This window comes from Lontra canadensis, unplaced genomic scaffold, assembly GCF_010015895.1.
Source record: "Lontra canadensis isolate GAN:19392208 unplaced genomic scaffold, GSC_riverotter_1.0 scaffold113, whole genome shotgun sequence".
NCBI classification, from domain to species: Eukaryota; Metazoa; Chordata; class Mammalia; order Carnivora; family Mustelidae; genus Lontra; species Lontra canadensis.
In genome coordinates this window covers 4,790,066-4,817,664 of record NW_022631107.1, presented here as the reverse complement: position 1 = coordinate 4,817,664, position 27,599 = coordinate 4,790,066, and the positions used below count along the sequence as shown (strand labels likewise).

At 41.4% G+C, this 27,599-nt stretch overlaps 1 protein-coding gene across 2 annotated transcripts in view; it reads left to right on the top strand.

Annotated features, from left to right (window-relative positions):
• The window catches only part of NTRK2 (neurotrophic receptor tyrosine kinase 2), a 318,349-nt gene that overhangs the window by 209,387 nt on the left and 81,363 nt on the right, over window positions 1-27,599 (top strand). The window lies entirely within an intron of this gene.

Genomic DNA, 27,599 nt, shown 5'->3' with positions numbered 1-27,599 from the left:
AAATTATTACGAAGAGCATATTTATTTTTGTCTGTGTCTTTATTTATAACCCTGCTTTTTCTAAATATGCCAGATGTGTCTAATGCGGAGTCAGGGTGGGGGGAGGGAGCTGGAGAAGGTGGCTCACTTCTGGGTCTTGGGTCCCTTTCATTCCACCAGCTTCTCTAAAGCACCAGCTCAGCCCACATCTACACCATAACCCCCACTGTTCCAAATGCCCAGAAACTCACCTTTCCTTTCCAAGTATGGGTGCACATTACTTTAGTAACATTGCTTATTGGTAGTTGAATCTAAAGACTACCGTTAATACTCTGGGTGGTTTTGACTTCAAGGGTCTTTGTCTTTTTCCCATGAGGAACTTTAAACAATTCTTGTGTGTTCTTCTTTGAATGGTCTAAGGATCCATAAGCATGCTTTAGGGACTTGGGATTTAGGGGAAATCTGTGACTCTGTCTCTACTTCGCAGCAGGCCAAGAGAAAGAGAAGTGAAGTGAAAAGCTTTAGGTCTGGGAGTGGGATTTGGGATGCTGTTTTGCTTTCTATTTTGGGTACTTGTAAGAGAAATCTGAATTTTTGTAACAGTCAGAATACACTGGTTTTTACCAAAAAAAAAATTTTTTTTTAAATTTCAGATTATCATAAGGAGGAGGAAAGTAGGCAAATGAATCCACAGGGCTAGTAGTGGCTAGATAGAGATGACAGAAGTCCACTGGACCTAAAAGACATCTGCTAATCGCCCCCCTCCCCAACTTATGGGTGCTTTATCTAGGAACCCTGACTCCCCTCCACTGTGTCTCTGTGATGGTGGAGACAGCCTGGGCTCTGCTGTCAGAGAGCTCTGGCTTCAAAATTCGACCCTGCTGCTGTTAACTTTATGATGCCAGCCAAGTTACTCAAATGGAGACTTTGTTATTTCATCTGTAAAGTGGGTATAGTAAAGCCTGCTGTAGCTTCGGTGAGGTCTAGTGCCACAACAACAGTCAAGTGACTAGTTCAGTTTCCCACGTGAACAAACAAATGATCTCCATGATTCTTCATCCATTTCCGCACCCCGTCCCACCTCATGATGGTCACCATGTAAGCAAGAGATAAGGAAAGTTTGAGTCTATGTGGCTGCCCAACTGAAAATCTATACACATGGCCCTTTGGATTAAAATGAAATAAAATTAAGATTTCAGTTCCTTATTTCAAATAGTTATGGAAGAGGACAGCATGGATGGAATATTTCTATCATGGCAGAAAGATCTGTTGGCCTTTCTGACTTTCTTGCAGAGGTGTGACATGGCTCTGGCCCACAAATTGACCAGAAGTCTTGGGTAGAACTTCCCTGGGAGGCAGCTGGGCCTTGAGGGTGATGGCTGTGGCTATAGGTGCCTCTGAGGGTGGCAGCCATGGGATGGAGCGCGGTAGTGCTTCAGAGCTGCTCATTCGAGGATGCTCTATAGCTCATCGTATCCTCACAATTTCCTCCTGTCCATTCCCATTTAATGATCATCCCAGAAGTAAGATATTTACTAGCTGGATCTTAATTTGGGCAAAGTCTTTGATTTTAATGAATAAGTTTTTAAAAGATTTTATGTATTTATGTGTTTATGTATGTATGTATGTATTTAATATAGAGAGAGCACACATGCACATGCATGATGAGGGGAGCCAGAGAGGGAGGGAGAGGGAGAGAATTCCAAGCAAACTCCCCACCGAGCACGGGGCAGCTACGCGTTTGATCTCACAACCCTGAGATCATGACCTGAGCTGAAATGAAGAGTCGGACACTTAACCCACTGAGCCACCCAGGAGCCCCAAATCATTTTTTTCTTTGGTGTGAAAAGAGACCAGGTAGAAGAAGCAGTGTATCCTTAGCAGGCTGGAAAGTGTCCCTTTCTTTCTCTTGACTGCCATTTTTCTTTCTTTTCTCTTTCCCTTCCTTCCTTCCTTCTTTCCTTCCTTCCTTCCTTCCTTCCTTCCGTCCCTCCTCCCTCCTTCCCTCCCTCCCTCCCTTCCTTCCGGGTAAATTAAAGACATTTACCTGGCCCGGGGACAGTGGTCTTTGTATTGGGTCAGGGGGCTGCTTCATCCGTGAGCCCGGAGTGCTCCCCTGCTGGAGTATCACTCAGCAGATGCTTCAACTATTACCTAACAGCTGCTTCGGGCTGCTCCAAATTAGTGAACCTAAATGAACAGCACCTGCGATGCCAAAGAGAAGTGAGAAAAACATCTGATAGGTGCCAAGACCCACTAAAGTATGGAAATGCCCTTACCTCCAAACACCTTCTTCTCTGGCCTCTCTTTCTTAATCAGAAGTTATTAGAGATGGATTTTTTTTCTACCCTGTATGCCGGGCACATGGTGTTCCGATTTGAGAATTCATGAATTCTAATCCTCATCATTGAATTGGCTTCTTGCCTAACCTTGGGCAGAGGACACGAGGTGTCTTTAATGCATTCCTCCAGGAATCACATAGAATGCTCTAAAAGGTTTAATTATTAATGGAATTTGCAAAGAACTTGCCTCGCTGTATAACTCCAGCCAACCTTAATTTTTAATCTTTATAAATACCTTTGAATTTTAATAAGCTACATTCTCTGCAAGGCAACCATTCATTCTTCAAGCGTGGCCTCTAATTTATGGTTTCTCACATGCTTTGCTTTGACCTCCTCTTCCAACCTTCACTGTGGATGGTTTCTTACCATCATCCACCACCGTAATATTCTTGTCTTCCTATAACAACTGTCATTTAAGAAAATGTAGTTAAGAGAGCAGAAGTTAATTGCTCAGAAGACATCTGAGTGTATTGTGAATGTTTCTATTCAAATTCTGTTTCTCCTCTGATATCACAGAGAAAACTTTAATGATATTGTTTCAAGTAACAAGGTATACTGTATGAAGGGAGAGATGCTATTTCCCTCACATTACATATGCTTCTTGACTTCAAAGCTGTTTTTTTAAAAATTTAGAAGCATTACTCTCATAGGAACAATTTCATAGATGGTGGTTATCATATGAGGTTAGCACATAAGTCTATTTTACTCAAAGCCAAATCTCTAGTTTGCAGTGAAAAGCAGGTGAAAGAAATGAATGCAACCAAAACATCTGCATTTTCATCCAGAAATCTCTGGCTTTTCTTCTTTATACCAGTATTTTCCAACGCTTACACTGTTCATCAATCTTGAGGAGCATTAACTATTTGTTTTTTACTTTAATAAGGAGAAGAAAAGATAGGAAGACGGTGAGATGATGCTCATATGATGGTGAGCATTAGATGAGAGTGGAAGTCACACATGGAGAAAAGGCGCACATACGTGGGCAGGGATTTGCTGGTGTAGAGCTGTCTTTATTCTGGAAGCTACAAGACAATGGGAAAGGGAGAAAGAGATTATGTCAGATGGGAAGGAAGAAGGTGGCAAAGGTGTTGAGGGAAGGGGCGTTTCCTTCAGTGAAACACCAGGTGACATTATTATCCCCCTATCTACCAAGGGAGGGTTTTAGTGTGTGTGTGTGTGTGTGTGTGTGTGTGTGTGTGACAGAGGGTGTGAAACTAGGAATGTACAAGGAAATGATGTGGGCACAGGATCAGGGCTTATTTTTTTTTTATTTTTTAAAGATTTAATTTATTTCACAGAGAGAGAGATCACACGCAGGCAGAGAGGCAGGCAGAGAGAGAGGCAGAGAGATCCTCTGCTGAGCAGAGAGCCCGATGCGGGGCCCCATCCCAGGACCCTGAGATCATGACTTGAGCCGAAGGCAGAGGCTTAGCCCACTGAACCACCCAGGCACCCCAGGATCAGGGCTTTAAAAGTGTGGGCAACATTCATCAATGGATAAATGGATAAACAAAATGGGACACATACGTACAATGTACCATTAGCCTTAAACAGGAAGGAGGTTCTGACATATGTTACAACATATATTAAGGTTGAGGACATTTTGCTAAGGGACGTAAGCCAGCCACAAAAAGACAAAATACTACATGATTCCACTTTAGGAGGTCAAATTCATAGAGACAAGAGGTAGAATGAGGGTTGCCCGGGCCTAGAGGAAGAGAAGCAGGGGGAGCTGCTTAATGGGTATAGACTTTCAGTTGTTCAAGATGAAAAGAGTTCTGGAGATGGATGGTGTGATGATTGCGTAACAGTGTGAATGTACTTCGTGCCATTGAACTGTGTACTTCTAAGGAGTGAAGATGCTAAATTTCAAAAAAAAGATGTAGTGGACATAATTAAAGAATGATGTAATTCTCTGCTTCTCCTGATGACAGAAGGTAGGATATAAGGGGGGACAAGAGGAAAGCTAGTGCTTTTTAAACTGCATGTGTCCGTTCATTCATGGATCATCAAAGTCAGTTTTTGAGAAATCAAAATAAAGTTGAATTAAGTTGTGTTTTAGAAAAGTGCATCACCCTATTGAGAGTGAACACGCCGCACGAAATTTTAGGGGAACGCTGGTTGTAACCTAGGTTGTGTAACCAGGTTGCAATCTAAAACATATTTCTTCATTTGGCTTGCAATCAAAATCAGGGAATGATGTTGTTTGTGGGGTGCCTTAGGATGGTTAATCAGAAGTCACCCATAGGGGGAGTCTACATGGGAGACTGCCAAGTGAATACAGAAGAAAGGTGGGAGGGTCTTGGCAAGCTGATGGCAGTGAAGGGAGTGAGGGAAGACAGACATGGGGGAGATGATAGAGGCAGGAGAGGTGAGATTTGGCCATTGATTATGAGGAGAAGGGAAAAATCAAAACTGTTTTCGTTTCCATCTGGGTGTGTGAGGGAAGAGTGAGAGATGAGATTTAAGGACACTGTGGAAGGTAATGCGGAGATGAGAGACAGAAATGACACCCCACAGAAAATGGCCTGAAAGAAGCTGGAAATGGAGGACAAACTCAGAAGAGCCATGGGGCTAGAGATGTTAATGGAGAAAGATATGTATAGAGGAAAGCTTTGAGGCCTGAAAGAAGTGTGTTGGAAAGAAGGTGTTAAGAGAAAGAAAAAGAGGATGCTAACTCCAGAACTCCTGGCTTGGGAATATCTAGAATTCATGAGGAGCAAGAAGAGGAAAAAGATGAGGAAGTGAGAGAAGCAGCATCATGGTAATAACAAGACAGGAGAGGACGAAGAAGATGGCGGCTGAGAGGAAGACAGATGATGGAATTGTGAGGTGGAGACAATCAGTACTGGAGGGCGGGCTCAGCAGACCACCACCAGCAGACAGACCTCCAAGAGAAGAGGATACAAGGCTCTGTGGTCTGGTGGAGGGGTCCTCAGGCATTGAGTGTGGCAAGGACAAAAGAGAGTGGCTGCACAGACCTGTACCCCTGGGGATAAAAATATATTATATGTTTAAAAAAAATAAAATTTATTAATTAAAAAAAAAAAGACAGTGGCTGAGATTTGATTTGGCGCTTGTAGTTGGCTGCCTCTTCCCACCTTTGCCCAACCCCCACTTCAGTGACGCTTGCCAGACTTCCGTATATTTTCCATCTAACAGATGCATGCTCTGTCCCTCTCTCAGAGCCCTCAGGTTAGTGGATGGTAATGAGCTCTGTCTAGTCACCTAACAACCAGTTCCACAAAGAGAGAAGGTAATAAGTGAGAGAAGTTTTCAGTCAGAAGTGTCTTCCAGTGCCCTTGCGATCACACATGGGCAGCTGTCTGCCCTGCCTGTAGACAGACAGACAGACCACTTTGCTTTCAATGTTTCTGTTATTCCTTTGTAAGTTGTGCTTATCAGTGTACAACTCCCATCCCCCAACCTGGGATTATTCTTTGCTTTTTCCTTTTGCAAAAGTAATTTTTAGATGGCTGTTTTCTTTAATAAAAAAAAACAAAAGGAAAAAGAAAGAAAAGAAAATATTGACCAATTATGAGGTTCAAAAATGTTCAGTATGCTTTTGGGAAAATTTGGATCATTTCTATAAAGTACGGTGGAGAGTAGGGTGTTTCTGGAAGTTCTGAACTAAATATGAAATCAATACTCCCTGAACTGAAATACGTGTATCTCCTTCAAACCGCAAAGAAATGTATTTAGCATCACCTACCATTAGTAATAAATGATGCTCAATGTGAACTTGACACCTACAACTCTGGTTCTGGTGGGCAGGACTCTTTCCCATGAAGGTTTCAACTAAATCGGTATATATGAAAGGGGAAAAAAAGGGTGTTAAACCCAGTTAGAAGGTCCTCACCTGTGAAGAAGGGGTTTCACTGGATAAATCATACAGTCATTTCTATAGCAACAGAACATTTTTAGAAAATGAGCTGAGAAACATGTTGAATTTTGAATCCCACTTAGATTTTGGTAAAAGTCTGGGTTTCTTTGGTCCCCATTATTATCAACAGGAACAGTAAAGAAACAGAAACACACTCTCTGAGTTAGTCAAACTTGCCTTTTAACACGTGGAACAAAAATTGGCACACATATTTTTGTATCTGGCAAAAATCCAAGAGCTTTGTCTACTTCTGCTCAGGCTGGTGGATAAAATTTACACCATCAACAAGTAGCAGGGAATGAAAATAATCCATTTCTGTGGATAAAGTAATGGATTTTGCCCGGGTGTCTTTGGAGATATTCCTTTTTTTGTTGTTCTTTTACAGAATAGTGCCTGCTTTGCTCTTCCTACTTTTCCCAAGAACATAAATTTGATGTAAATACAAAGTGGTTATGGACCCCATCGTCTCATCCTATGTTGTATTTTGCTTTGCTCTATTTTTGAATACATTCAAAATCTTGTCCAAGTTTATAGTTTCTGAAACCCCAATGTCTTATATAAAGGCCATTTAGCTATTTCTTGCCTTCTCTGTTGGTTGTGGTGCCAGACCAAGAGACGGCCCCTGGAGAGGTTCTCTGTAAACCTTTACTGCTAAAGAAGTACTCAGCTGTGTTTATCATTAACCAGGGAGCACTGTTCCTTTAAAAGGTCAAAATTCAGGAAGCTGAAGTTATTCTGATACTGGATACCAGACAAGAGATACAGCCTCCCTCTGGCTGGACCCTTCAAACAAGGAAATCTGTTTCATTTGTAAAGTGGAGGGAGCCCTGTTTACCTCTGTGTTTGTTTGACTGCCTTTGGCAGGTCCTTGCATACATCTAATGAATAGATGACTCCATGAACAAGAAAACTGAGGTCAAGCGTTTTGGAAGCATCCCATGTCAGATCAGAAGGGACTCGTCTAGTCTTATAACAGGTGCAGTGAAAGGCCTTTCTACCTTTCTAGACTTGAAAACTTTTCTACAGTGAGTATCAATTACTTTTGGAACCAGATACAACTAAAGAAAGAAAAAATCAGAACACTCGTAAAAAAATAAATAAATAAATAAAAGAGATCTAATTGCTTTTTTAAGGATGGCACTAATTTACTTCCTGACACATTTCTTCAATGTTTGTCTCATTTGCCCAAGTGATGTTTTAACAGTGCACAATACACCTACTTGCATACTCAGTGAATTACTGATAAAAATATTAAGTCAACGAACATTTATTGAGCACTTATTACATAGCAGGGTGCTTGCTAGGCACTGTGGGGGGTTGATGGATAAATAATACGTGAGTCAGGCCTTCAAGCAGCTCACTGATGATGCAGGTGGGACCAAAGCCATAATTAATAATGAATGGTAGCTTTCAGTGGCAAACTGTTCTTTACAAGCAAGGAACATGCTTTGTCCATATTAAAAAGTATCTGACGGCATGAGGCACATCTCTGATGTGTTTTTTAATTAAACTTTTTACTTTGAGATCACTGTAGATTCACATGAAAGAAATAATAGAGAGCGGGGCACCTGGGTGGCTCAGTGGGTTGGGCCTCTGCCTTCGGCTTGGGTCATGATCTCAGGGTCCTGGGATCGAGCCCTGCATTGGGCTTTCTGCTCAGCAGGGAGCCTGCTTCCTTCCCTCTCTCTGCCTGCCTCTCTGCCTACTTGTGATGTCTGTCTGTCAAATAAATAAATAAAATCTTAAAAAAAAGAAATAATATAGAGCAATCTCATGTACCCTTTACACAGTTTTCCCCAATGGTAACAGCTTGTAAAATTAAAGTACAGTATCACAACTAGGATATTGACATTGATACAGTCAAGATACAGAGCATTTCCATCACCACATGGATCCCTCATGCTGCCCTTTTGTAGCTACACCCAATTTCCTCCCAGACTCTTCTCTTTCAGCCCTAACCCCTTGGCAACCACTAATCTGTTCTCTATTTCTGTAAATTTGTCAGTTCAAGAATGTTATATATAGAGAGTCATACAAGATAGAACCTTCTGGATTTTTCTTTTCACCCAGCATAATTCTCCAGAAACTCATTCAGGTTGTTGTGTGTATCAATAGTTTGTTTCTATTTGTTTCCAAGTGGTGTCCCAGGGTACAGATGTACCAGAGTTTGCTTACCAGTCTCTTGTCAGAGGGCATCAAGGCTGTTTCTGGTTTTAGGGTATTATGGAGAAAGCTGCTATGAACATTTATGTACATTTTGTGAACATAAGTTTCCATTCCTCTGGAATAAATGCCCAGGAGTGCGATTGCTGAATGAATGGTAGTTACATATTTAGTTTTTTCAAGGAAACTGCCAAAATATTTTCCAGAATGGCTGTACCATTTTACATCCCTTTCAGCAACAGATGAGTGATTCAATTCTCCACACACTGGCCAGCCTTTAGTGTTGTCACTCTTTTGTTTCAGCCATTGCAAGAGGTGTGTAGTGGTATCTCATTTTGGTTTCACTTTCTGTCCTTTAATGACTAATTATTTTGAACACCTTACCATGACATCTGTATGCACCTCCATGAAATGTCTCTTCATACGTTTTATCCATCTTCGAATTGAATTGTGAGTTGTTTTTTGAAGCTGAGTTTTGAGCATTCTTTATGTATTCTAGACACTAGTTCCTTATCAGATATGTTGTTTGCAAATTTTTAGGCCTTTTCATCCTCTTACAATAGGATCTGTAGCAAAAATTTTTTATTTTGATGAAGTCCAGTTTATTTATTCTTCCCTTTGTGGATCATGATTTTGGTGTCAAATCTAGGAAATCATTGCCTTGCCCTATATCCTGAAGATCATACTCTTTCTAGTGGTTTTTTTTTTTTTTCCTAAGTCCTAAGGTTTTATGTTTTACATTTAAGTCCATAATTCACTTTTTAATTGGTATTTGTATGAGGTGAGAAACTTAGGTCATGGCTCAGGGTTTTCTTTTTGTTTTTTGTTTTTGTTTTTGTTTTGTTTTGTTTTTTGCCCATGGATGTCTGATTGCTCAAGTTCCGTTTGCTGAAAGGTTACTAGTTTCCTAGAAATTATCACAAGCGTGGTGGTTTAAAACAATAGAAATATATTTTCTCATGTTCTTGGAATTCAGAAGCCTGAAATCATGTTGACAAGGCTGTGCTCCCTCTAATGGCTCTAGCAGAACATCTTTCCTTGCCTCTTCCAGCTTCTAGTGGCTGCTGAAAATGCTTGTGTTCCTTGGTTTATAAACCCATCACTTCCCAATCTCTGGCTCCATCTTCACATACTGTTTTCCCTGAGTCTCTCTCTGTGACTTCCCTGTTTCTGCCTTGTGTATGGGCACTCATCACATTGGATTTAAGGCATACCTGAATCCAGAATGACCTTATCTGGAAATCTTAACCTTAATTATATCTACAAAGGCTCTTATTCTAAATAGGTTCACACTCTGAGGGTGCAAGACATCTTTTTGATACCACAATTCAGCCCAGTACAGTTGTCTTCCCTTCTGCTGAATTGCATTTTCATGTTTGTTAAAGATCTGCTGGGCATAGCTGTGTGGGTCTATGTCTGGGTATGCTACTCTAACCCATTAATTTACATGTCTATCCCTCCACCAGTAATACATAGCCATTATGATTGTAAGTTTTGAATTCAGATATACTGATTCTTCACAGTCTACATCCTTTTCAAAACTATTTTTAGGGGTGCCTGGGTGGCTCAGTGGGTTAAAGCCTCTGCCTTCGGCTCGGGTCATGATCTTGGGGTCCTGGGATAGAGCCCCGCGTCAGGCTCTCTGCTCGGCGGGGAGACTGCTGCTTCCCCCTCTCTCTCTGCCTGCCTCTCTGCCTACTTGTGATCTGTCTCTGTCAAAGAAATAAATAAAATCTTAAAAAAAAAAACCAAAACTATTTTTAGTTATCCCATATATTGCATTTCCATATATATTTTAGAACAATATTGCAATATCTACAAAAAATTTCACTGGGATTTTGATAGGAATTGTGTTAATTTGGGGAGAATGGAAATCTTTACTCTGTTGAGTTTTCCAATCCAGGAACATGGTATGTTTCTCTATTTATTTATATCTTCCTTGCGTTCTTTCATCAAGATTGTTTCAGTATATAAGCTGGGCACATATTATATTAGATTTATACCCAAGTATTTCGTTTTGGAAGAGTAATTTAAAATGGTATTGCATTTAAAATTTTGGTGTCCACAGTTCATTGCTAGGCTTAGAAATACAATTTATTTCATGTTACTTGCATTCTTACAACCTTGCTGAACTCATTTATTCTAAGAGATTTTTTTTTTAATTTTGTAGATTTTTAAAAAAAGTTTTCTATATAGACTGTCATGGCCTCATCAAATAGAGATAGTTTATTTTTTCCTTTCCCATCCTATTCTTGTTATTTTCTTTTACTCGCCTTATTGTATTGGCTAACACTTCCACTAAGGCATTGAGTAAGAATGGTGGGAGCCTTACCTTATTCTTGATCTTGAAGAGAATGCATTCAGTCTTTTTACCATTGAGCACAATGGTAGATTTACATTAAGTATAATGTAGTTTTTTATATAGATGCTTTATATCAAGTTGAGAAATCTTAAGGATGGGCCATAAATAAAGGGCACCCATTAGAAGAAGGAGCCTAGGAAGATTTGGCTAGGTTTCATTGTGAGTTCTTAGCTCAGTAGAGATCCAAGATGTTGTTTAGGAAACTGAAGGAGACACTTGTTGACAAACAGGGCTAGTCAAGGGGACCAAAAATAACAGTGCTGACTCCTGCTACAACATGGTGAACCCTGAAAGCATTATGTCCAGAGAAAGGATGCCAGACACAAAAGGACACATATTGTATAATTCCATTTATCTGAATTATCTAGATGAGGCAAACACGCCAGGACAGAAAAAAGATGAGTGGTTGCCATGGGCTGAGGGGAGGGGGGAAATGAGGAGTGACTGCCTCATAAGTACAGGGTTTCCATTAGGGGTGATAGTTGTGCAAAATTACGAATGTACTTCATGCTATTGAACACTTTAAAAATGATACATTTTATGTGTATCTTATCATAATTTAAATAAATTCTGAAAAGGAAAAAGAAATAAAAAAACTTCAAAAAAACAACAAACTCAGCAGTATTTTTCATCCCTGTGCCCAGCAGACATTACTAATTGATCATGGCACTCTTTCACTAAGCCCGCAATTCTCTCAGCACAATGCTTTATGCAGGCACTTCCAAACAATAGGAGAAGGCATGGATGAAAAAAATCTGTTTTCCATCTCAGGCAAGGAGCCTATTCTGGCTGTACAGGATGTTCAATCTAGAGCAGCACGATGGATCCCAGATCCCTCCAAAGCAGTACTGGGACTGCTCACTTCTCACCTCTCTCAATCAGAATCGGTTCAGAGCTGAGCTGTTGATGCCAACCTCAGTTACAACAGCTCAAGGGCCAAGAGGCAGAGAAAAAAAAACAATTTACTTGTCGTATCAAGATCCAACACATAGCATCTCTATATTGTTAATTCCTAACGATTTCAAAGCAGCCTGCTTGCAAGTTGAATTTCAAGGGAGAGATGGGAGTGATTTACGGTGACAACTATTAAGATTTTAGAGAACATAATACATGTGTTCTTGCTCCTACCATAAAATTAATTGTTGCTAATTAGTCCAGGCTGCCAGCTCACTTGTGTGTGAGAGTCTGTCACACTCCCTTCTCCTGGTCCTGTTAATTAGTCTTCTGAGTCTCATCCAATCCCTGTGTCCTGTAGCTTACCCCTCCCTGTATATTTCTTATTTAAACAATCAGGCCTGCTTTTTGCTTTGACTGGTTTAGGATAAAGGTTTGACCTTGGCGGCAGAGAAATCCTTATGGGTAGTCTGATGATGTCAGGTGAGACAAATAATTTTTTGAACACCATCAGGCGTGATTCAAGTGCCTTTGACCCTCAATGAACATCTGTCTCTTGAAAGTTCTTTTTAACCGAGGACTGAATTTCTGTGAAATAATACAAATAAACTTAGGGTACTTGGGTCAGGCCATCCCTTTCTGGGCAGCTGGATTCTGGGGCAGAGGTCATTGTGCTGGAATGCTAGCCCATACTTGTGGGCAGCAATGGGGACCCCTGGGGGAGGGCAGCTCTTGGCCACAGTGACAGCTGTCCGGTTGGGCACATTGGAAAGCTCAGCTCCCAGAGAGATGCTTCGAGGTGGCGTGGGTACCCTCACGGCGACTGAGCCTGTCCGCAGCCTTGCTGCCCTCAGAGTGGCTCTGGCATATTTGCCGAGGGAGTGCTGGTTGTGTAATTGCTATTGACATTTCCATGGGAAAAGAAGGTCAATTCTGTTGGATTTTTCTCTGAGAGCAGGGTGTCTGCTTTGTCCAACCACCATGCATCTCCCGGCAGCGTGACTCTAAGGGTGACAGCCTCATGAAGTTATTATCACATGTAGCGACAATAAAAAGAAAAGGTTTTTCCTAAATACAGTTCTGCACCCAATGAAGCTTGTTCACTCCTCTGCTCAATAAGCCAACAAAACAGGCGCAGGAGAGAGAAGAATCCCTGTTACACTGATTGCATCCTGCTTGCCTCTGCCCACCTCCTGTGAGGCGGCTTATTTCACACATCCCCATGACAGAGTAATGTGACTTCATTGACTGGCAAGCAGCTGTTGGTACAGCATGGGTGTGCGTGTGTGTGTGTGATGCCCACACACTGAAATGAAGAGGGAACGGAAAGCATGACACAGACATTGAAATTTAAAGGGGAAGGACGCCGTTATTACAATTCACTGATGACAGCAGAGGCTGTGGCTATGTTCAAATCCGATCATGTCTACAAAGACACCTGCCAGGCCAGAAAAAGGGAACCGATTTCAGCCCTGAACCTGTTTTGCTTCTGAGTGGGGCTTCAGATCCCAGGTGCCGGAAAGGCTGGATCAAAACCCTGAGACTGTTTGGACCAGATGATCGAGTTATTGGGATCCAGGCTCTCCAATCATCAGTGCTGGACTTGTCCATGACCGGCCCCTTCTCCTTCTCCTTCTTGCCTTTTGCACTGGTGGCTCGCCTCTTTTGCTTCTGTTCCTCATCCTCTCCTACGTCTCCTTGGAGGTTATATGGGTCCAGTGAAAGGTGACACTGAAACACACCTTCTGACACTTAGATGCAGGAATTCACATGACACAAATCCATAGTTCACCCCATTGGGAAGGTCTGGAGATGAGCCCAAAGGTGTTTGCATGTGTGTATAACTGTTTTATTTCTGAGAAGTCTTCTTGGATAGAAGACCAAGGGATGAAATAGGAATCTTTTTGACGAATTCATGTGATATTTCTTAAAGATTTTATTTACTTATCTGTTTGAGGGAGAGAGAGCAAGACAGAGAGCAGGGGAAGGAGCAGAGGGAGAGGGACAAGCAGACTCCACGCTGAGCACGGAGGCTGACACGGGGCTCCATCCCAGGACCCTGAGATCATGACCCTGGCCGAAATCAAGAGTCGGCTGCTTAACCGACTGAGCCACTCAGGCCTCCCAAATTCAAGTGATTATTAATGAACTCTTCACTTTGGCAACTCTGGATCCCTTGGCAGCATGGCTAAGGGGAAATGTAATTGAGAAAAGCTGGTCATGTTTCTGAGAGTCGTGTGGAGTATGGTAGCTGAGTGAATAATTCTTTGCTCAGATTGTTGGTAGTTGGGATTTATAGCTTTCTTTTTATTTTCATTGCCACACTGTAACCCAGGACTTCCTGATTAGGCCTTTATTAATGCAAACATTAATGCTCTCTCTGCTTCAGGGTGCACTTAAAACACACTGTGCATATTCCTACCAGAAAATACGTTGCTTATATAATGCCACACCCTCCCTCAGGAACCTACGATAGCTCCCATCTACTTATTGGATCAAATCTAGACCTCTCAGCTAGCCCACGGGTGCTCCATGATCTGCTCTTATTTAACCAATGGAAACTTCTATTGCAACCCTAATCCTGCCCCCCCTCACTGCACCCTGAATTAACCAGAGCAGGTGTATTCCTACTACCCTGCCTTCGTGCCTTGGCTTCTCCTTGTTTCTTAAGAGCTTTGCCCAACTTTGCCTCTAACTATTCAAAGAGATCCATTCTTCACATTTCAACCCAGCCCTTTTTTTCTTTTTCTTTTCTTTCTTCTTCCTTTTTTTTTTAAATCTGTGAATTTTTCCTATAATTCCCACCCACATTAACTTTTCCTTCTTGACTTCCTATCCCTCCAGTAGGCAAATGTTTGGCCCTATTTTTGCATTAGCCTCTTGCATTGATCTTAGTGTCTCATCTGTAAGTTTTATGTCTGGAATGAAGTTTCTTACTCTCTTGCTCTCCAGAATGCCCGCTCTGCCACTTGGGCATAAAGAATATTGAACTTGGAATAAAAAAGGCCATACTGGGTGTTTGGCTCTAGAACGGACCCACTGTGCAGCCTTGGATGAACTCCCTGGCCTCTCTGAGCCTCTGTGTCCTCAGCTGTGAAATGGAACTCAGGAAATTTCACAGCCTGTTTCACTGAGCCGTTTTAATGTTCAAATAAAACAACATGGGAGAGTACTTTATGAGCCTGAAAGTACTTGAAGAACAGGAGGCCCCAATATTATTGTAGTTGTGTGTCATAGTTAACATTACCTTGAACCACAAAAACGTATGGGTGTCACCATGTAATCTTGAGTGTGAGCGAAACACAGCAGTGCTCTCCCCATGAAACATTTATAGCACATTTTCTTTGTTAGAGTACTTGTTATTTACCATACCATTTCGTTCTCCCTAGGGGGCACGGGGCAGACATTTTTATTCCCATTTTACAGCCAAAGGAAAGAAATCGAAGTTGGACAGACAGTTTAAGTAAATTGCTCTTAGTCATGTAGTTAGATATTAGCAGGGATTGGACTGGGCCTTCCTTTCCGCCCATTACTCCCTGCCTGCGATTTGTGGCCATTTTCACTCATTGTGCCCCCTATAACCATCCTGGACCCTGCATAGGGAATACCTTCCTCCTCGTTTCCAACTTCTCTTCCTCCATGGGCGTTTTCCTCCTTGGCCTTCATGGGTTCTTGGATGGTTAGTGTGGTTTCATCTAGGCTTGTGATAACCGTGCACCTGCATAAGATGGAGGGACAAAATCTAAGAATATTTTGCAGTACCTTACCAACATCATTGCTTCAGTCAACCATTGCTAGGTGGGGGATCCCAGACCCAGTTAGTGCCAGGGTCCCATGGTAGGCCCCACTGTACACTATTTCTCCTGAGAAATCAGGTTCTTCCTAGAGTCTTGTCTGCCCAGGTCCCAGTGGGACTACCAAGCAGGGCTGGATACTTTTTAGCGATAGCCCCAGGGACAAACTGTCCTCAGCTCATTCCTTCCTCAACTTCAGCATACCATAGAATTTAACTTTGGCTTACTCTTGAATGAATTTGTTTAATATAATCTACTCCAAATATTTGATATCATTTCAGTACTTTGGACCATGCCAACCCTGAATGTAAGTGGTTTGTATTAACAGAAGTTTTAATCACATTCAATATAAGTCATTCCCTTTGTAATAACAGCATTGAAACTCTCACAGGAAATTGCAATTTCTATAAAAGACTGCATTATAAAACCCATGGAACCATAATGGGAGCTAGATTTGTCTGACTCTCTCTAGTTTCCCAACAGGACCCCAAGACCCAATGGGTGGGAACTGTTCTCTCCTCTCTCAAGCAGTGCTATTGGGTAAATGTTATTTAGTTGTGTACTTCTTACAACTGTTGTCCAAAAACAGAGCTTGTATCATTAACTGCAAAATTTGGAAGCATTCCAGCTGACAGAAGCCCACAGAACAAGTCTTTATCATAAGACAGAGAGGAAAGGGACCGGAGCACCATGACTCTCACATTATAAATCTGCTCACAGCTCATAAACCGCCTTCATCACCATGCTTCTTGACATGAATTCACACCCAAGGTTTTGCAGCTCATCAAAGATGGAGAGTGTAAATAGGCAGAAGACAAAAGAGATAAGTCCACTAGCTATGGAAGAAGGGTAATTTGACTTCCAGGGACAGACTATAGCAATATTCCATGGACTTCATATCACCTTTATCTTCCCTGCTTTCCTCCATTCTTACTCTCTTGAGCTATTTATTGTATTTGGATGATAAATGTCTATAATGAGAGGGATCAGAGTATAATGAAAATGACATTGTATTTAAGGACAAGCAAATGGGTTTTGGGTCTTGGTTCAGCTCTGGGAAATAAGCACTTTTATTGTGCCTTACTGTCCTCATTTATAAAATGGATAGGTTATTTAAGGTCTTATTTGAGCTCTTGGAGAACATCCCATCTGCTCTGGAGACTCCAAGAAGCACTTCCTTAGAAAGGTAGTGAAGACATTCCATCTGGACTGTTGAGCTGAGCATAACCATACAGAGAAGGGAAGGAGAGGTGGAAATCCTTAATGGGTAAGATTTCTCAATAGATTTCTGGAAGAGAGATAGTGTGTGGTCGTCATATGCATGCGTGAAACACAGTGGAAGAATCTTCATCTCAGTATATGCTGTAGGGGTTCTGAGGTGGAGGCAGGACTGCCCTGTTGTTCTCCAGGCTTGGAGCCAACAAATGCAGCAGGTAGAGTAGTGAATATCTGTGGGAAAGGGCTTACACATCCTGGGAGGGCAACTTAATGAGTGGTATGCCCCACCCCCTCCTATCTGGCAGAGAAACAGATAGCCTCCCATTATTTATCCTCAGATCAAAAAAAAAAAAAAATCAAAAGCACATCTATGCAGAAATTGCCAGATTGCCTTAGAGGATGAGGGCTAATAGTATGGATATTGAAGCCCTAGAGTGACATTCTCTGTCTAGCATGTTTATGCTCCTGCTTAATGGTCCACTTCTTGCCTATGTGTCCTAAAGCAAGGCCTGTTTATTTATGTGTTCTACCAGTGACCCAATTCCTAAGCAATAGCACTATCTAAAAACAGAATTACTGACATAAGAGCTCAAGAAAACCTTACTAGCTACCCATCCTTACATATAAATAAAATTCAAGATCCATCATATACATGAGGACGAAAAGCACTGAAAGAAAGGATCCAAAGAGAAAAACTGACCTTGAAGGAAGCTGAAGTATTTTTGGAATCAGAAGAGAATTAGAAAAAAGCAAGTGTTCTCTGACTTGAGATTTTTATATACATAAATCAAAGTCAGGTAGCTATGAAAAATGAATCTTAAGAAAACAAGAAGGAACTCATAAAAATTAGATACATGATGGCTGAACTGAAGGTTTCCATCACAGGTCTGAGAGAGAGTCAAGAAAATTTTCCAGAACAAGAGGAAAAAGGCAGAGAGACAAGGCTGGAGAAGAAAAGATAAGAGACATAGAGAAGCAATTCATGAGAGAGAATTCATACAGTCCAACTGTATGAGAGGTGACATATGGCTACTAAGATTTCCAAATAGCAATGAGAACACAGAAAAATGGTAGAGAGAAATTTAACAAAGAAAAAAACAGAAGACAATTTCCCAGTGTTGAAGAAGCCCCAGGCCTCAGATTGAGAGGTCTGCCAGGTCCCAACAGGATAAATGAAAAATCTACTGATTTGAACTAGACGCTAGGACAATCTTGATGGTAGGGGAGAGAAGGCATTTGATCTTGATACTTAGATACATCCTGCTTCGAGTGGCCCAGAAGTTCTCTCTGTGACATTAGACACATCAAAAAGGAAATGAAGTCCTGTCACCTACTTAACCTTGTGGCATACAGTGTTTAACTGGTTGTATTGAAATAAACTGTGTTTATCGCTTTTCAATTTTTAGTCACATAAGACACTTAATTGTAGCATATCATAAGTTGAACCACATATAATAACAGTCATGACAGAGTTGCAGTAAAGGTCAAGCTCAAAGAATATGTGAAGTGACTGGGGTAGAGGTAAGGGGGCTAATAGGCTCATGGTATACAGAAGAGTCTAGCATAATGGCTTTAAAAAGGTTAGGGTATGACAGACTATCAGTAGAAGAACTGAAAATAATTCAGCTCCCAGTTATTGGGAAAAGGTGGGAGATAGTGTGAGTGAAATCCTTCTCCTGAGTAGTGGACAATTGCTAAGTGTCTGAAATTGGGAAAACAGGAAGAGAAAGTATACATATTGATTACAGTCATGGAAGAAATCTGTAGAATTCAAACTGGATTGAATCAGACACCCAACAGAATGGGGTTTAGGATAGGGAGGCCTGTAGAGGGGTACAATTTCTTTCCATCATGAGTTCTTCAGTACTATTTGATCCTGTCCATGTATTGCTTTCTTTAATATCTTCTTGAAAATTAAAAGATTAAAAAATTAAAAATTTTTATTAAATTAAATTAAAAATTAAATTTTAAATAAATAAAAAATAAAATAAATAAATAATAAATAAATAAATAAATAAAATTTATTTAAAAATAAATAATTTTTAAATTAAAAAATTAATTTTTATTAAATTAAATTAAAAATTAAAATTAAAAAATTAAAATTCTTTTCTAACATTCAGAAGTTCTGTTCGCAAACCTAACAGCCAAGCGATAAATTAGGTTAAGCCATACGAAATAGCTGGTATTTGTCACAGTTGGGCCTGCACAAATGGAAACTTCATTTAGTTCAACCTGAATGGCTTTCAGATTTGGGACTTAATGTGGACACATCTTAACAGGTAGGTCCAGTGGACGAACCAGTCCTTGACAACCTGGCATTTGGGAAATATCATAATCAATTATGGCCAACATGACCCTTCTTTCCAACCAACATTTCAAGCGATGATCAACTTACAAGGGAAAATTCACAAGGCATATCCTCCAACCCTACATCATTTACTCAAAGAATTTGACTCTTTTTCTTCTAGATACGCTTAACCCTATATTTCTTACATCTGTCATAGCCATTTTGATATTCTGCCTTTGACAACTGTTATTTGTATATTTGCCTCATCTCCCTGTTAGACTGCCCATCTTTTGAGGGAAAGAGCCATGTTCTCCTGGGGGAGAGTGCATTGTTCTGAAACCAGTCTGAGCTTGCCTTGCCCACTTTCCAGCTGTGTGGACAAGTTACTGAACATCTCCAGGACTCAGTTACTACCTTCCCTAAAAGGAGACAATGATGTCTCTCCCCAAGTCTTTCAGAACGTCTCAAGAAGATAATGTATGTACAGCATTTAACACAATGCCTAGCACACAGCAGAGGTGTAATTAGCATCCACTGACAACCTCTTCTCCTTCTTCATCCTTAGGCCTTCCACAGCACCCAACACAGCTTTCTTCACATAGATGCTTAAATGGTAAAATGAGGAGGTGGGGGGGAGGAATTGAAAGATGCTACAAGTATCACAAAATCCTTTGAAGAAAATAAACACTAGTATTACCTTCCAAAATATGAGTTCTAAGATAAGCATATTAAAGAGGAAATATCATCAGACTCTGCTATGTGTATTAATTGGACAGAAAGCCCTCTAGAGATGGAAAACTTTTGGGATGTACCCAAAAATCCTGCCCCCCATCCTTCAGATATTGGCCATATATTGTTGGTTATGAGCTCTCCTGGAATTGGGGCAGAGGCTAGGGCCATGGAAAGCAGCCTGAGAAGCTGGCATGGAATTCCGGACCTCATAAAATGCCCACTGGCCTCCCACTGTACCTTAAGCTAAGCCCTTGCTCCCTCTTGAGTTTAGAGCTTCCCTCATAAATACTCCAATCTGGGAGTACCTGAGTGACTCAGTGGGTTGAGCCTCTGCCTTCTGCTCAGGTCATGATCTCAGGGTCCTGGGATGGAGCCCCACATTGGGTTCTCTGTCAATAAAGAGCCTGCTTCCCCCCCGCCCACCCTGCCTGCCTCTCTGCCTACTTGTGATCTCTGTCAAATAAATAAATAAAATCTTTAAAAAAAAAATACTCCAGTCTGCATTTCTGAGGTTGGCTCAGTGGTTCCACAAGCCTTTCCTGAGTGGCCCACTTGCCTAGCACTTTGCTTGTCCTTCCCATCACCATTGATCCCATTGTGATCTAGAATGTGTGTGCTAAATTGTGAGCACCAAGAAGATAGTCACTATGTTTACGTTAGACACAGGTCAGGGAAGCCCTAAATGCCTGCCAGTCTGAGTTCAGAATTACCCTCACCCACAGCTAAAGATGTGTTGCATGATGGGAGCATTCACATCTGTGTACGTTGGAAAAACCCAACGATCTTGAAGAAATGAATTAGGAAACTGTAATGGCTACCAGTTGAAGTTACTGAAGGGGGGAAAGTTTGCATGGGGAGGTCATTGGAATGGAGGGTCCCAGATGGTAAGACAGGCACCAGTGTCGAACTCTCAAATGGAGGCTTGTGCATACAGCTTAGGAGTGGGCGCGGGTCGTGAAAGGGATGTTTTCCATCCCTGGGAGGGGAAGGAACATTAGAGGTCAGGGACACGGTCAGAGGGGTAGACAGATAAGACTTTCTTGCCCACCTGCCAGGATTTTGTGCAATCACTTGGCATAATTATTCTTGAAAATATAAACATTGCCGGGGCTGACTGACAAGTATTGTTCCAGCAGGGAGGGCTGTCAGGGCAAATCAATCCAACTCCACCACCTGCCAGTGTGTAAAACAGATATAATTTTGGCTGTTAGGGGCTGTCAAAGCGAAGGATGTGCCGTATGTGTATTTTGAAGTGTGGTGTTCCCTTCCGTCTCACAGCTTGAAAGATGGTTTCTGGGGCTTTCCCCCCTCTCCGGATATTTTCTAGAAGAAGGTTTTGGATTTTAAGTTCAAATAACCCCATCACCTTTATCCCTTGTGATTTAGGGTTTCAATAATCTCCATTCCCGCTCCTCTCCCCCACAGCTGCCCTGCTCTCATTCAGCACGGGGTCTAAAATTTGGTTTAGGATGGAAGGGTCCTTTGCTGCTGCTGGATGTTGTCTAGGGCAGCCATGTAGCTAGTTGGTGCCCTCCCGGGAATGTAAAATTGTTTGCAAGACTGTTTTGCCCGTCACCGGACCCCATGGCAGGCTTAGCTTAAAAGCTTATGATGGTCTGTGCTTAATGCGCCCCTCGGGAATCTCTGGAAGTCTTCTTCCTCCTTCCGTGGCCACATGCTGTGGCAAGCAGCAGAGTGAGGCCCTCAGAAGGCGGTTCCCTTAAACTCTCTATTCTCTGTCTCAGAATGTTTCCATATCTCTTGCCCACTCTGCCCTCAGTGGCTTCCCCAGGAATCTCTCCTATCAGTTTCCTCCCTCCTTTCTTCCCATTTACTTCTCACTTAACTCCTGTGCCCCAGCAGGCTCACTCCTGGCCCTTTCTCCTGCCTTTCTTGGGTTCTGATTTTGGTCCCATGGCTCCTTGTTCTCTGTGTTGATCGCCTGATGTGTTCTAGGCCCAGCAGCGGGTGTCGGGATATCACATCCCCAAGGCATTCTTGAGCATGCCCCTAGACCTTGGTTTTTGTGCCATTCTGATGGGATACCATCATACCTTGCACTGTTTTCTCTGAGGGTGGCTATTGTGCTATGTGTTCATTTCTTACGAAGATCACTATTTACTCTGTGGGCGTTGTTGAGGACCCTGATCCCCTGTGTAAAATCCATTTGGTATATTCCTTCAAAAATTAAATGCCATGAAGAATCTCACTTACCATAAGGATTTTTTGAGCTTTTACTTCTGGATCATCCACATTTTATTAATTATTGGGTTTCTCTTTTGGTTTCTGCTGCCAGGAAGCTCGGATCCAAATTATGACTTAATTTTCATAACCCCGTGGGACCCTTGGAATCTGCACATTTGCATTTCTACTTAGCATCTTGTCTTGGCCTTCTATTCCACTTTCCCTGACTCGAGTTTTTATTTGGGTGTTTTGTTTTTCTTTGCATGGTCCATCAAGTACCTACTATCTTTTGTGAATGAAGCAAAAGTGTTAAGAAAAGATATGATAGATATAAGCGTATTTTTCTGCTCCTTGAGGTTGTGAGTTGTGTGAGGACAGGGATTATTTTGCTCATCCTTTTCACTGGGCCCCAGAAAAATGCCCAGGCTATAGTAGGTGCTTAGTCAAAACTTAACTGAACTAAACTGGCAAAAGTCGACCCACGTATCTCTAGATAGAAAAAGTCCAGTTCATCTGGCTTTTCTTTCACTTTGTTTTCTATCAGAAGGCCAAGGCAAAGTAGAACATTGTAGTAGAGTAAATTTTAACTCTGCCCCTTATTGGTTGTACAACATTGGATGAGTTACTTAGCTCACCTGATCCTCTTCTTTTTACTTTAATTTGAAAATGGATGTAAGGATACCTTAGCAGATTACTATGAAGATTGATAATTCTTGTAAAACTCAACACATTTTCTGGCCCATAATAGCAATCCGTGCATGTTAGGCCCCTCCCCGTATCCTCATTTCACTGGAAATAGCACTTGGAAAAGGATAAGTGGGTTGCTCTATGATCACCAGTAAGTCAATTAATTGTGGTGTCATCTGTAAAATAAATGTGACTGTTGACCTCATTCGGGGAGATATGAAAATTAATTGACGGTAATGCACATTGGGATTTTTGCTGAAATGTACTTAAGAAGAGCTCAGGATGAATCCATGTTCTTCTTCATCATTAATATTATTTATGAATATTTGGCCTTATCTTGTCCTGGTGTGTTTTATGTCTGTGGTCTTAATTGCATTTATTTCCAATTTAGCACCACCTTGTATTTTGATAAAAATGTAGATGAAATTCAAAACCATAGTTCCAGTCTTTCATGCAACTTTATTTTTACAAGGTGGGTGATTTTACCTGTTTCAGTAGGCTGCCCGTGAAACAGACATTAAGATATTTAGTAAATGACATTTGTTCATCCTATATAAAAATCAAGTTTGAGCTTTTTCCAAGGAATTTAAGTTTCATTTCTCACTTTTTGTAGTTGTCTTATTCTGTTAGCAGTTTTCTGATGAAATTCCTCCTTACGAGAGGCTTTGTCCATTCAGATGATACATATGAGTGTTTCAAGTATTTCTGATAGAAGAGATATATTAACTAGAAGCAATGCTTATTTCCACTTTAATGCCAGGAGGCCCTGGCTGCCTTGGGTGGGTCTCCAATGGGGGCCTGTGTTAGAGAGTCCGGGCTCAGTCACCTCCTCGCTGTGTGGCCCCGGGAAAGATGCATCACTGTTCTGACCCTCACTTGCGACTACCAAACATGAGGAGGTTGAAGTTCTTTTTGCTATCATAGAATCCAGTCCCTTGAGATGGATCTGCTGAGGCTGACCCTATATTCGGATCTGTAGGGAAACAGAGAGATCACATCTATTGTACAATGTTGTCTTCTAGGACATACTACTTTCTGCCTTTCTGCTTCAAACTTTAGAATAGTCTTCCTTTTAACTGTAGATCACTTAGTACTTGGCATATATTAGAGATTTCAATTAATGACTCAATTTAAGGGTCATAGGCTAAGCGGGATATGTCCACTAGGCCAAGGAGCTTTCTATGAAACCCCATTACTGAGGAAATTGGAAGAATACATTTTCGATTTCACCCTTAAGTGGGTAGTTTTATTTATATATTTATTTCATTAGTTTTAGATTTGGTAGTAATGGATGTAGATGGAGATTAATACTTCATCTATAGCCCGTGTGTCTATAGAGATTATCTGCTTCTGGGGTTATCAATACCAGGAATTTGATTTAAACCATCTGAACCTGCAGGCATCTCTGTGAGCTACTGAAGGTACTTGGGGGGAAACACATCTGTCAGGGGTTGTAATGTGATACTAACATGAAACTGGAGATCTACTCAGTTTTCTGGTCCTCAGGAAGCAAATGGCCAAGGGCACCAAATTTCTATTCTGGAAAATTCCATTAATGGCAAGGATGTCCAGATAGTTTTCAGGAACTCATCTTGATTACCGTTGCTGGTCCTCAGTTTCTTTCTGATTCCATAGAGTAGATTGAGTTGTGCAGTAATTTAATCCTGTGCTTTGTTTTGACTGTATCGGGGGACATAGATCAGTCTGCAGAGCACATGACTTTGGTGTATTTCCATCTCGCCTTGATACCTCCTTGTCTTCTGGCAAGGCAAGTTTTAAAGAGAAACTTTTCTACAAAACTTTTTTTTTTTTTAAATCAACTGTTGTTTTGAGTTTTTCTCCAAGTCTAGGAAGACACCGATGCTAGAGTTTGTGTTTTCATATTTTTTTTTATTAGTTGTTCATGTTGGGTTTGAGATTATTTTACTCATGTCTCAGGAGTTAAGAACAGACAATTGACTGATCCCAGAAAAGGAAGCATGTAAAAATTTTACATGCTTACCTGATAGCTTATTTATCATTGGGATCTTTAGACTCACTTCAGTCAGAATATTTTGAATCAAATAAATCCAAGTGTTCACAGGGCCCTTTAAGACAGTGTGATTCCCAGTGCTCATCCTCAGCAAAATCAAGAGCTTGTGAGGAATGTGCATCAGTGCATTCCTTCCTTCCTTAAGACAGTCTTGCTCCCAAAGAAAGTCACCTTAATGCCATCCAGACAGCCAACCCAAACCTCCCAGCGCCTGGCTCTTAGCTACACCAATAAAAGACTCAGATAAATGCAGCCCAGTGTTTCTGCAGCTTAGGCAAGTTACTAAGTGTCTCTGTGCCTTGGTCACTGGGAATGATGGCATGAGTAGGGTGGAAAGGGATAGTGTAAATTGGGAGATCAATGGGTAAGAGGAGTAATTAGCAATGAGGGGGCAGAAGTGGAATAGACTGCTGGATCCTTAAAATAGATCTCTGAGATAGCTGGGGCAGGAGAAAATGGGTAGTGGTCAGAAGTCAGGCACATGGACCTTCATGTACTTGGGGAAAGGTTGGGGGTGACCTCCCTTTGAGGCCGTGGAGCTCTTCGGGGCATAGCCAAGATTTTGTATGAGTCAAGGAGGTTGAGGGAGACCTAAGGAGAGGTTGGGGATATAGGGAGCTGGTGGGTGAAACGAGGCCAGAGGGCCTTGTGGGAGGGTCTATAAGAGAGGTGAAGAGATGGGCACTGATGAGTGGTGTTGGAGTAAGAGGTTGAATAAGGAGGGTTGCCCTGAGACGTTCTGAGGACTTCCAGTGGTGATGGAGGGAAACAGGAGATGGGGCAGGTGGGGACGAGTCCCAGTGCTCTCTTAGAAGAGATTGGGAAGAAACTCTTAGCTCAGTGATGTGAGAGCTTCAGGTTAGATTTTGTCCCCACCCCTGACCTCGGAGAATTAGGCTGCTTTAGTGCCTACATACTGCTTTCAAGGTCAGCATAGGAAAACTGGTGCCATTGATTTTAGTTTTAAAGGAGATAGAATTGTGGCTTTATCTATAGCTTTATAAACTTCAACTTATTCTCTACCAACTTCTTCTCCTGTTTGGAAAAATTTTAATTAATTAATAAATAAATAAATAAAAAGAAAGAAAGAAAGAAAGAAAGTGTAAATCAAAAGCCAAAAAAAAAAGTTAAATACTTGCCTTGATTTGGTGAGAAAGTAAATCAAGTGACAATTTAATTCTCAATGAACGTGTGACAACCATGAAGTTAAATATTAGATTTAAATATGGCAGCTAATTCTCTGCAAGAATTACGTTTGTCTCTTTATATGGGCACTCTACCTAATGAACACATTTATCTTCTCTTAAATTCAGCCGTTGCTACTGGAGCATGAGAAATTAATATACATTCTTATATTCATTAATACTGTTGCTCATAAAAGACCTTTTGATTTTTTATCACCCTGAGTTCCCAGAGGCTCATGGAAGCCGTCATAGCTCCAAACCACATGAATTATCAGGGGGAAAATCCTATTACAGCAAAACTTTAATCACTGCTTGCATTTTTTAAGAAATTGTATCTAAAAAGAAACTGCAGAGCAGATCCATCAACATAGAATGAATAAATAAGTGGTGGTATAGTTCTTTCTCTGAATATTATAAAGTAGTAAAAGCAAAGGAATTGCTATTATACACACTGTAGCTCAGTGTAACTCAATCTCAAGGACATCGTTGAGTGAAAAATGCAAGATGTGGAAGAATACAAACTGTCTCTTTCCATTTACGTAGCAAAGTCAAACAATATCTCATTAGGGATATAGCATTAGTAACAAACCTATGGAGGAAATGATTAATACAAAATTCAGTCTAGTAATTACCCCCGGAAGAGAGCGGGAAAGTGGATACCATCAAGAAAGAATACGGTAGCATAGTGGTGCTTTCACCATACTGGTGATAGTCTGTTTCTTGGGTGGAATGACAGGTTTATACTATTTAAATTATAGAAATATGCTTAGTATTTCCTTTTGTTTTCAAAGTGCAGTTCACATTCAAGGGGGGAAAAAAAGGCTTTTAAGAAAGATCATCAAATTAAACCACAGTAATAAATCTTCTACAGGCTCAGCACCTGAGGCATTACACATGATTATAGAAGATAGACGGGGTTGCTCTTAGTCTCAGGGTGTTTACAGATGTGCAATAATTGCGAGATAAGCCAGAATTCAACTAAGCATAAGTCATGATGTACTATGAAGTCAGAGAAGGAGGTCTTTGATGGTCAGAGTTGTCTTGGAAACCCTCTCAGGAAGTGAGAATTTGAACTGGTCTTTGAAGGGTGAACTAAACAGGAAGCTGGGAGAGTATGTTTACTTTTTATTGTTTACATATTTCTATTTCTCTTGCCATGTGTAACACAGTTTACTATGGAAAAGCAACTTCGTGCATGTACTCTGGATTCAGACAGACCCGAATTCAAATTTCAACTCCTCCGTTCCCACGCTGAGAATCACTGAATTTTCTCCAGACTCAGTTTCCCCACTTACAAAATACGGAGAGAGATGCTTCCCAGGGATGTGGGAGTAAAACGAGAGAATACCATTAGGGACATGTTCCAAGCTCCAGAAGGCTTCCCAGTCTCTCTTTAATACCGCCTTTCAAGGATGAGGCACCCTGGAAAGAATGCCGGCTAATGACCTTGCCGAAGCCTGGGCTGAGGGCTGAGCACTTGACAGGGGGGAAGAGGAACAAGCTGCCATGACAGCTCTTGTCCTCCACAGAGTCTCTTTTTGGACTTCCCACTGGCTCTGTCCTTCTGAGCAATGCTTCGCTCTGCTCTCCTCCTTGCAACGGATGGGCTTCCAGAGAGCCTTGGTGGCCTCCTGCCTTATTCCTCAGGAAGGCGTATAGATGAGTTGACTTGGCCCACTCTAGACAAGAGGGGGAAATATTTTCTCTTCCAGCCACGCATCTATTCTTGTCTCTACCTGGCTTTGGAGAGCCAAGACTAAGGCATGATCTTAGAAAGGGCTTGGGAAACCAGCTGTAGCATGGTCTAGACATTTCTGGAATCAGAAAAGAGTCTCAACCCTGGTCAAGCCCAGTTCAC